Source organism: Schistocerca piceifrons, chromosome 9 (assembly GCF_021461385.2).
Source record: "Schistocerca piceifrons isolate TAMUIC-IGC-003096 chromosome 9, iqSchPice1.1, whole genome shotgun sequence".
Lineage (NCBI taxonomy): Eukaryota > Metazoa > Arthropoda > Insecta > Orthoptera > Acrididae > Schistocerca > Schistocerca piceifrons.
The window spans coordinates 168,952,453-168,962,915 of NC_060146.1; the positions used below are offsets into that span (position 1 = coordinate 168,952,453).

Genomic DNA, 10,463 nt, shown 5'->3' on the forward strand with positions numbered 1-10,463 from the left:
TTTCGTACCTGCCCAGATATATCAGCGAACATTCCAATCTTCTTTTTTATGTTCCCTCTAACGCCACAAGCTATGCAAATACGAGGGCTGTCCAGAAAGTAAGTTACGATTGATCGCGAAATGGAAACGACTATGAAAATCCGATAAAGCTTTGCACACTTGTGTTGGGCAGTGTCTCTAGTATGACCCTAGGTAGCATCACGTCGGTCTTCTCATTTCTGAGCTCACAGTGAGCGCGTAAAGATGTCTAGAAAATAATGTGTCCCGCCAAGTACGAGGGCCTGGTGAGAAATTTCGCCTGAAGCTATGCAGCCAACATGACATAACTGTCGTGCTGTTTCTTCTTCAAGACAATTCTGAGCCGGGTTCTGCAGGGGCAGTGAAGATGCTCCTGCATCGTTTCCAATTTCAAATGTTTGATCATCCACAATACAGCCCGTAATTGTCTCCCTCTGATTGTGATGAACCACTGGCTATGACGACAACATTTTGGCACAGACAACGAGCTGTAGGCCAGTGTAGAGAATTGGCGCAAAGCACTGGCAGCTACCTACTATGATGAGGACATTGGAAAGTTGGTTCAACGCAACGACAGATGTCTCAGTGAGAACGGCGACTACATAGAGAAGTAGCTGGAAGGTGTAGCTACCTATTACAAATAAAATATTTGATATTCAATGTGGTTTCCATTTCGCGATCAATCGTAACTTACTTTCTGGACAGCCCTCGTATTTCAGCTCTTGTTGTTTTAAACAGGCTAATCTTCCAGAATGAGATTTTCCCTTTGCAGCAGAGTCAGCGCTGATATGACACTTCCTGGCAGATTAAAACTGTGTGCCGGACCGAGACTCGAACTCGGGACCTTTGCCTTCACGGGCAAGTGCAGTACCATCTGAGCTAACCCAAGCACGACTCACGCCCCGTCTTCACAGCTTTACTTCTGCCAGTACCCGCGTTCGCAGAAGAGCTTCTGTAAAGTAGGAGACAAGGTATTGGCAGAAGTAAAGCTGTGAGGACGGGCCGTGAGTCGTGCTTGGGTAGCTCAGCTGGTAGAGCACTTGCCCGTGAAAGGCAAAGGTTCTGAGTTCAAGTCTCAGTCCCCACACAGTTTTAATCTGCTAGGACGTTTCGCATCAGTGCACACTCCGCTTATAACAACCCTACCACAACAAAGGTCAAAATTTAATAATGATTGTGGTGTTGCTCACGCTGCTAAATACTGCATTTTCGGGCAACAACAAAGTTATTGTGTGGCAGGTGTCATTAGAGCACAGTTAATAAAGTCATTTCATGTAATAATGAATAAACTAGGCACTCATCTTTTCGTGTTTCCCACGCTGGTCTTGTTGTAAAATCATGGCTCAATCGTCGAAAATCTAGGTGGTGATGATTCCAAGCTCGGATGCAAAGAGGCTTAGGTTTTATTATGCGATATTCAAAAGTTTTATAGATGTGTTTCACAAACCATTCTTGAAAATTAAACCTTTGAAAGTTAGCACAATGGTGATGTAAAAAAGTACTCAGCACTCCGAATTTAAGTTACACTTGCCGACCGTTGTGGCCGAGCGGTTCTAGGCGCTTCAGTCTGGAACCACGCGACCGCTACGGTCGCAGGTTCGAATCCTGCCTCGGGTATGGATGTGTGTGATATCCTTAGGTTAGTTAGGTTTAAGTAGTTCTAAGTTCTAGGGGACTGATGTCCTCAGATGTTAAGTCCCATAGTGCTCAGAGCCATTTAAGTTAAACTTGTTTTTTATTACTTTTGCTGCAATATCACGTAACACACAAAACATCACTTCAGAATACAAAACATACTTGAAAACATCTTCCTCACTGTTAAAGTTACATTCTATAAGCTGACGACAATATGCGTCATTCCAACATGACGTCCAAGACTTGACTTCTTCAAGGTCCGACTCTCTAACAACTAACTAATAATCGCTTACGCGCCCAAAAATCAGAGTTACAAGTACGTCAAAGATCATAGTGACAAAAGAAAGAATACACGTAAGAATAATATCATTGCAATACAAACATATCGATGTATCAAAATACCTCTACATTAATTAAATCAAATCTGAATGTTGTCTCAAAAATATGTTACCTATTCTACAGAAACACAGTAGAATATTGCTTGTATCGAGAGGTTCAGTTGAGGTGCCGTAATGGTTACGTAATTCAAGTACCATTACACGCTGCAGAGTGAAAATCTCATTCTGGAAGTAAAGCTCTGAGGATGGGGTGTGAGTCGTGCTTGGGTGGCTCAGATGGTAGAGCACTTGCCCGCGAAAGGCAAAGGTCCCAAGTTCGAGTCTCGGTCCGGCACACAGTTTTAATCTGCCAGGAACTTTCATATCAGCGCACACTCCGCTGCAGAGTGAAAATCTCATTCTGGAAGTAAAGCTGTGAGGACGGGGCGTGAGTCGTGCTTGGGTAGCTCAGTTGGTGGAGCACCTGCCAGAGAAAGGCAAAGGTCCCGAGTTCGAGTCACGGTCCGGCACACAGTTCTAATCTGCCAGGAAGTCTCAGGCTAATCTTATCTATGGTGTCAGTACAGAGACAGCGATTTGTGATCATGAAATCACGATAGTTGCTCTTGTTGCTGTGGTCTGTCCGAGACTGGTTTGATGCAGCTCTCCATCGCACTTCGTCCTGTCCGAGCCTCTTCATCTGCAACTGCTGCAACCTACATCTCTCATAATCTCCTTACTGTGTTCATCTCTTTGTCTCCCTCTACGATTTCTACCCCACCACACTTCCATCCAGTGCTAAATTGGTGATCGCTTGATGTCTCAGAATGTGCCCTATCAACTGCTTGCTTCTTCTAGTCAGGTTGCACCACAAATTTCTTTTCTTCCCAATTATGTTCACTGCCGGTTCATTAGTTATGTGATCTACCCATATAATCTTTGGCATTGGTCTGTAGCAGGACATTTCAAAAGCTTCTACTCTCTTCATGTCTAAATTGTTTATCGTTCATTTTTCACTCCCAAACATGGCTGTGCTCCAGACAAATACCTTCAGAAAAGACTTGCCCTCCTTCATCAGGCCACAAGTCGTCCATCGGGACCATCCGACCGCCGTGTCACCCTTAGCTAAGGATGCGGATAGGAGGGGCGTGTGGTCAGCACACCGCTCTCCCGGTCGTTATGGTGGTTTTCTGTGACCGGAGCCGCTACTATTCGGTCCAGTAGCTCTTCAATTGGCATCATGAGGCTGAGTGCACCCCGAAAAATGGCAACAGCGCATGTCGGCCCAGATGGTCACCCATCTAAGTGCCGGCCACGCCCGACAGCGCTTAACTTCGGTGATCTGACGGGAACCGGTGTAGCCACTGCTGCAAGGCCGTTGCCTCGGAAAAGACTTGCTAACACTTAAATCTATATTGGATGTTGACAAATATCTCTACTACACAAGCGCTTTCTTGTTACTGCCAGTCGACCTTTTATATCCTATATATTTACGCCAACATCAGTTATTTTGCTGCCCAAATAGCAAAACTCATCTACGATTTCAAGTGTCTCCTTTCCTAATGTAATTCCCTCAACATCATCTGATTTAATTCGATTGCATTCCAGTATCCTTGTTTTACTTTTGTTGACATTCATCTTATATCCTTTTTTAAAGCACATCTTTCGCACTCAACAGATCTTCCAACGCCTTTGCTGTGTCTGACAGAATTACAATGTCATCCGCAAACCTCAAAGTTTTATTTCTTCTCCCTGGACTTTAATTGCTATTCTAAATTTTTCTTTGGTTTCCTTTACTGCTTGCTCAATGTACAGTTCAGTAACATTGGGGATAGCCTACAATTCTGTCTCATTTTCTTCTCAACCACTGCTTCCCCATCATGGTCCTCGACTGTTGTAACGGCTCTCTGGTTTCTGCACAGGCTGTAAATGGCCTTTCGCTGCCTATGTTTTACCCCGGCGCTCTCCAGAATTTCAAAGAGAGTATTCCACTTAACACTGTAAAATGTTTACTAAAGTTAATAAATCCACCAAGAAGGGTAGGAGAATATTTTTTGTTAGAAAAAGCAGATAAGCAGTTGTTGGCATCCCACTTTGAAAACGAATGGACATTATTTAGTTCCAATATGACGGAGTAGAGGGATTGTGGGGAAACTTTACACGGATGTAAATTACGCCCTGCACAAGTGTGTACCGAGTTAGTGGATTAGGGGCGGAAAGACGCACCATGATTTAATAACAGAATTCGCAAATTGCTAAGAAAGCAGAGAGTGTTACACTCTCGGCTCAAAAGAGAACGCGCAACAAGCAGAAGTCAGTAGAAATCCGTCCTTCTGGAAAAGGTCGTCGTGCAAAGCGTACAACTACTGCCACCGTCATAGTTCAGCAAAATATCTTGCCGAGAAACCGAGAAAATTCCGGTCCTAAACGTGTCGAAGACTTTTATCCAGTCACTCGTTGACCAGTCTGGTGCGTTAGCAGAAGACAGCAAAAGGAAAGAAGGAAAGCCGAAGTTTGAAATAAAGTCTTTAACAAATCATTTACTCAGGAGGATCGAACAAACATACCGTCAAATGACCATCGCACAGACTACCGTAAGGAGGACATAGAAATAGGCGTCTCTGGCGTAGAAAAGCAACTGAAAGGCCTCAAAACGAATACGATATGAAAATTACACCTGCAGCCGCCTCTTTCTCATTTAATTTATTTATGCAACCAGTTTCGGTGATCCATTACACCATCTTCAGAAACATTAACCAACGTAAATTGGGAGGAATCCAATATCTTGTGCAGCCATTACAAGAGACAGTATTAAACACCTGATGTCCGTAGCTCTTCGGTTTGCACGACACTACCAACCGAACTGCTGAAGTCTCTATAAACATCTACTACAAGGATGGACAAACAGTGTGAGAAAGAACAAATAAGTCGCTAGGTCCGGATGGAATCCCAACTCGCATTTAGAGAGAGCACTCTACGGCACTGGCCCCTTACTTAGCTTGCATTTACCGTGAATCTCTCACCCAGCGCAAAAGTTCCAAGCGACTGGAAAAAAGCTCAGGTGATTCCAGTGTGTAAGAAAGGTAAAAGACGGACCCGCAAAATAACAGACCAATATTTTTAACATCAGTTTTCTGCAGATTCTTTAACACATTCTCAGTTCGATTATCATAAATTTTTCTGAGACAGGAGAGCTCCTGCACAATAATGAGCACGGATTTAGAAAGCATCGCTCCTGCGCGACTGAGCTTGCCCTTTTCTCACAAGATACCCCGCGAACCGTTTATGAAGCGCAAGAGACAGATTCCATATTCCTAGGTTTCCGGAAGGAGTTTGAGACAGTGCCCCATTGCAGACTGTTAACGAAGGTCGGAGTATATGGAATAGATCCCCAGGTGCGTAAGTGGCTGGAAGACTTTTTAAGTAATAGCACCCAGTACATTGTTATCGTCGGTGAGTGTTTACCAGAGACAAGCGCATCGTCAGGATTGCCCCAGGGAAGTGTTGAAACGTCCCCTTAGAAAAATTATGAATGACTGTGCTGGTAAACTACGTTATTTGATTTTCAAACAGCTGAGCAAAACTGAACGTACTCAAACAGTTTTCTCTTTACTTACCCTGATCATCACTAAACTGACGCACAATATTTTTAGCGCAACGCAGTCTGACTTTCAATATTCCCTACAACAGAATGGCCCTGACTAACAATAACATATACCTTTCATTAATCACTTACTTCACAAAAATGTTCGTTACTCGAACTACTACAATACAGCGAGCGCCAGTACTGCCAACTAAATAAAAGATTCTAACTACTGAAGGCACCAACTAGTGATAGGCATAGTTAGCAAATGAAAGATTTTGATAGAGAACAAACAATTTATTCACCTTAATAATGTTCGAAAGTCATCATATATATCTATCAATTCATAGCAACCATCTTTACAAATTTCCTTTTTCTGGCGGACACACATCCAGATCGTCCGCTTATAGCAGCCTCTCAAAACTCTGGCATCTCTCTCCCCACATCCACCACTGCTGGCGGCTCACCTCCAACTGCCCAACGCTACGTGCTGTTCACATCCAACTGCCCAACACTAAACAAGAGAATATTCCAAGAATGAGTCCAACCAGCCACACGCAGCGCAGTCAGCGATTTTCATACAGAGCGCTACGTGGCGTTACCAACATAAAAACCTAAACAGCCTATTTACATAGTCCCCGTGCAGTCAGCGATTTTCATACAGAGCGCTACGTGGCGTTACCAACATAAAAACCTAAACGGCCTACTTACAGTGTGATAGGATCGCTGTTATGCTGTACATACACAAATCATCTAAGGGCCTGGGCGAGCAACCATTAGCGGCTTTTTGCTGACGGTGCTGTGGTGTGCGGTAAGGTGATGAAGTTGAGTGACTGTAGGCCGACTTAGACAAAATTTCTAGTTGTGTGATGAATGACAGCTTGCTCTAAGTATAGAAAAATGTAAGTGAATGTAGGTGAGTAGAAAAAACAGTACTGTAATGTTCGAATATAGCATTAGTAGTATACTGCTTGACACAGTCACCTCGATTTTATAACGTTGCAAAGCGGTATGAATCGCAACGAGCACTTAAGGAAGTAAGAAGGCAAGGCAAATAGTCGACTTCGGCTTACTGGGAGAATGTCAGAGAAGTATGGGTCATCTGTAACGTACTGAACACTTGTTTGAACAATTCTGGGGTACTGCTTTAGTGTTCGGTATCCCCAACAGGTCGAATTAAATGAAGACTTCGAAGCAATTCCGAGGCGGACTGCTAGGTTTGTTACCGGTAGGTTCGATCGACGTAAGAGTCTTGCGCACATGCTTCATGAACCCAGGGAACCACTGGACGAAAAACGACGTTCTATTTGCGGAAGACTGTTGAGAAAATTTAGAGAAACGGCATCTGAAGGTGACTCAAAACGATTCTACTGTCGCCAACGTACATTTGACGTCAGCTCCACGTAGAAAGCGAACTTACGCTCTCACGGAGGCACGTAGATAGTTCTTTTTCTCCCTCTCTCTGCCTCCGAGTCGAACAGGAAAGCAAGTCAGAGATAGTGACACATGGTACTCTCCGCCGCGCACCATACAACAGTGATTCGCGGAGTATGTAGATGTAGATATAGCAACTTCTGTTACTGTTTCAGAAAAGCCTGTAAGGTGTTGAGTTTACGGGAGGCTGTGGAACATTATTTTCTGTTATCTATCGGCGCCGTCGCTTCTCACGCGGTTCCGCATCAAGAATCTTGGAGGTCTTAACTTTAGGCGCTACGCGAACGACCTGACAAACACGAGCCGAAACGGTTCGCCTTCCCGTTGTGAGGTGCAGTAAACAATGTCTTAGAAATTTGCGCATTTGTAGTCACATCTTCGCCGTCAGAGCTGAATGTTTGATATCGACTACTTAGATACTTTGCGCTCCCCTCCTATTGGGATAGATTCTCTTATAAATTTGCCCTAACTGGTGCTCATGCTGGGATGAAACAGTATCGAAGATGATGGAGTGACACAGTTTCACATCCCACATCGTCTGCTCTACATAGCAAGTGGTCAAGAAAGTTATACTGAAAACAGGTCATCGCATTTTGTTTAGTTTAATTTTCTCGCCGTCCATTTCGAATGTTGACCAATCTAAGGTGCAGGCTTGCGTACAGACACTGTAAAATGCCCATTTTAAACGATACAAAACATAATACAGGATGCCTCAAAAAGACTGACCTGATGATGTATGATAATAATTACGAAACTGGGTCGTGCCGGGAAGGAAATGTGTGTTGTCCGAGTGGGCGTGGTTAGAGTTTCCGTAAATCGCCGTATAGATGTCCATCGATGCGTCTTCTCAGTCAGAAGTAAGATGGAGTGCACTCAACAGAAGGTGTTTTTTGTGCTGCAGTTTTCGAATAGTGAGTTAGTGACTTCCGTCCAGAGAGCTTTTCGTCGGCGTTTTGGCATTGATCCATCTGCATCCAAAAACATTCGTCGTCGATACCACCAATATGGAGAGACAAGATGCTTGAGCAAAGGTAAAAGTTTAGGTCGACCTCACACGTGGACAGGAAAACTCAGTGCTTGGAATTCGCTGTCTTTAAATACTGCAGAATTGGATTTGTCCACAACTTCAGGAGGATTCTGACGATTTCATTTTCGAACGGAGCTCCACCATACTGCCAGAACAAATTACGTCATTTTTCTCAATGACACTCCGCCTCAGACCTGCATAGGGCGAACGGGACCCCCGAGAGACTGCGCTGCATTCTTGGCCTCCAAGATCGCCAGACATGACCCCGTGCGATTTTTTTCGTGTGGGGATATATGAAGGAAAGTGCGTTCATTTCCTCTTTACGTCGCGACATAGAAGAAAGGAAGAACAAAATGACAGCTGCCATAGCCTCTGTAAAAGCAGATACACTGTGTAAAGTTTATAAAGAATTTAGCTGTCGTTTAGATGTTGTCCGTGCTGCTGCTGGTGGGAACATAGAGCAATTGTTAACAGCACAGCTAAAATCTAAAGATTTTGTATTTTGCAATTCACCCCATGTTTGTACGAGGGGCGTTTGAAAAGTTCGTGAAAAGTCCAAGAGATGGCATCACCGGCGCGTATCGAGGTTATGTTTAGTTAGTAGCATCTTTGGAAAGAACGCACACCAAGTCTCAGCCATATTGGACTATTTCTATGTGTTTGGCATTTGTGTGAATCCAGGAAGTCGAGTGATTAAAAAAATGGACGAAAAACAATTTCTTGTGGTGATTAAACACTATTTTATGAAAGGCAAAACGCCTCAGGAGCCTAAAGAGTAGCTTGATAAACATTACGGTGACTCTGCAACTTCGATTACAACAGTTTACAAGTGGTTTCAAAATTTTCGGAGTGGCCATATGGGCACAAGTGATGCTGAACGTTCTGGACGCCCTGTGGAGGTTACGACTCCAGAAATCATTGATAAAATCCATAATATGGTGATGGGTGACAGAAGAGTTAAGGTGTGAGAGATTGCTAGTGCTGTTGGCATCTCGAATGGACGGGTACATAATATTTTGCATAAACATTTTGGCATGAGAAAGCTATCCGCAAGATGGGTTCCGCGATTGCTCACGCTTGACCAAAAACGGAATCGTGTGAAGTGTTGCAAGGATGGTTTGTAGCTGTTCAGAAAGAAACCGCAAGACTTAAAGCGGCGTTTCGTCACTGTGGATGAAACATGAATACATTACTATACTCCTGACACCAAAAAACAACCTAAACAATGGGTTACCAAGGGAGAATCTGCACGAAAAAAAGGTGAAGACCATTCCTTCGCCCAGAAAAGTTATGGCGACTGTCTTTTGGGATTCGCAAGGGGAATCCTCATCGACTATCTTGAAAAGGGTAAAACTATTACAAGTGCATATTATTCACCGTTATTGGACCGTCTGAAAACCGAGCTGCAAGAAAAACGGCAGCGATTGGACCGCAAAAATATCATTTTCCATCACGACAATGCACCAGCACACACCTCAGCAGTTGTGGTCGCAAAATTAATGGAAATAGGATTCCAACTCTTTTCACATCCCCCCTATTCTCCAGACTTGGCTCCCTCGGACTACTATTTGTTCCCCAATTTGAAGAAATGGCTGGCGGGACAAAGATTTTATTCAAACCAGCAGGTGATTGCAGCAACTAATAGCTATTTTGCAGACTTCCAACTCTTTTCACATCCCCCCTATTGTCCAGACTTGGCTCCCTCCGACTACTATTTGTTCCCCAATTTGAAGAAATTGGCGGGACAAAGATTTTATTCAAACGAGGAGGTGCTTGCAGCAACTAATAGCTATTTTTCAGACTCTGAAAATTCCTATTATGCAGAAGTGATTAACAAATTAGAACAGCGTTGGACGAAGTGTATAAGTCTAAAATAAGACTATGTAGAAAAATAAAAAAGGTTGACCCAAAACACGGAAGTAGTTTTTATTTTTGCCCCTCGTAGTTTGTTGATATCAGTAAATATGGAGTTTTGAGATGAGGTCATTCTTTTTTAAACACCCTGAATTTACGACTACGAATTAAAACCGCGAGGTGGCACTGTGTTTTCTCGAGGCAGATGCCGGCGCACCTCCTAAGTCAAACCTCTAGTCGGAATGACAGCACAGGCCGTGGGATCGACAGGGTCGATTGCGTGTGCGACTGTGTGCGCTGAGGTCGACGTCAGAACCGCCGGTCGACAGGCAACTGCCACGATAGACATCTCGAGATGTCGAAAGCGGCGATGGAAATAACCGGCCACCTGTGAAATGGTCGGACAGGGAGACTGCGAAACTGAAAGACACAGGCAGTCGCAGAACTTTTCTCGGTGCAGGCGGGCTTCGTCGTGTTTTATAGCCGGTCCTCGAGAATGTTCCATTAATCTTCCGGAGGGCGGGCGCGCGCGGTGACGTGACAATCGATTAATCGATACTAATCTTGCGAGGGTTGTGCGGCCTCAGATGGGGTA

General features: G+C 44.1%; 1 pseudogene; it reads right to left on the bottom strand.

The window, feature by feature from the left end:
* Window positions 1-3,235: 3,235 nt before the first annotated feature.
* Window positions 3,236-3,353, bottom strand: LOC124717563 (annotated as a pseudogene).
* Window positions 3,354-10,463: the final 7,110 nt, after the last annotated feature.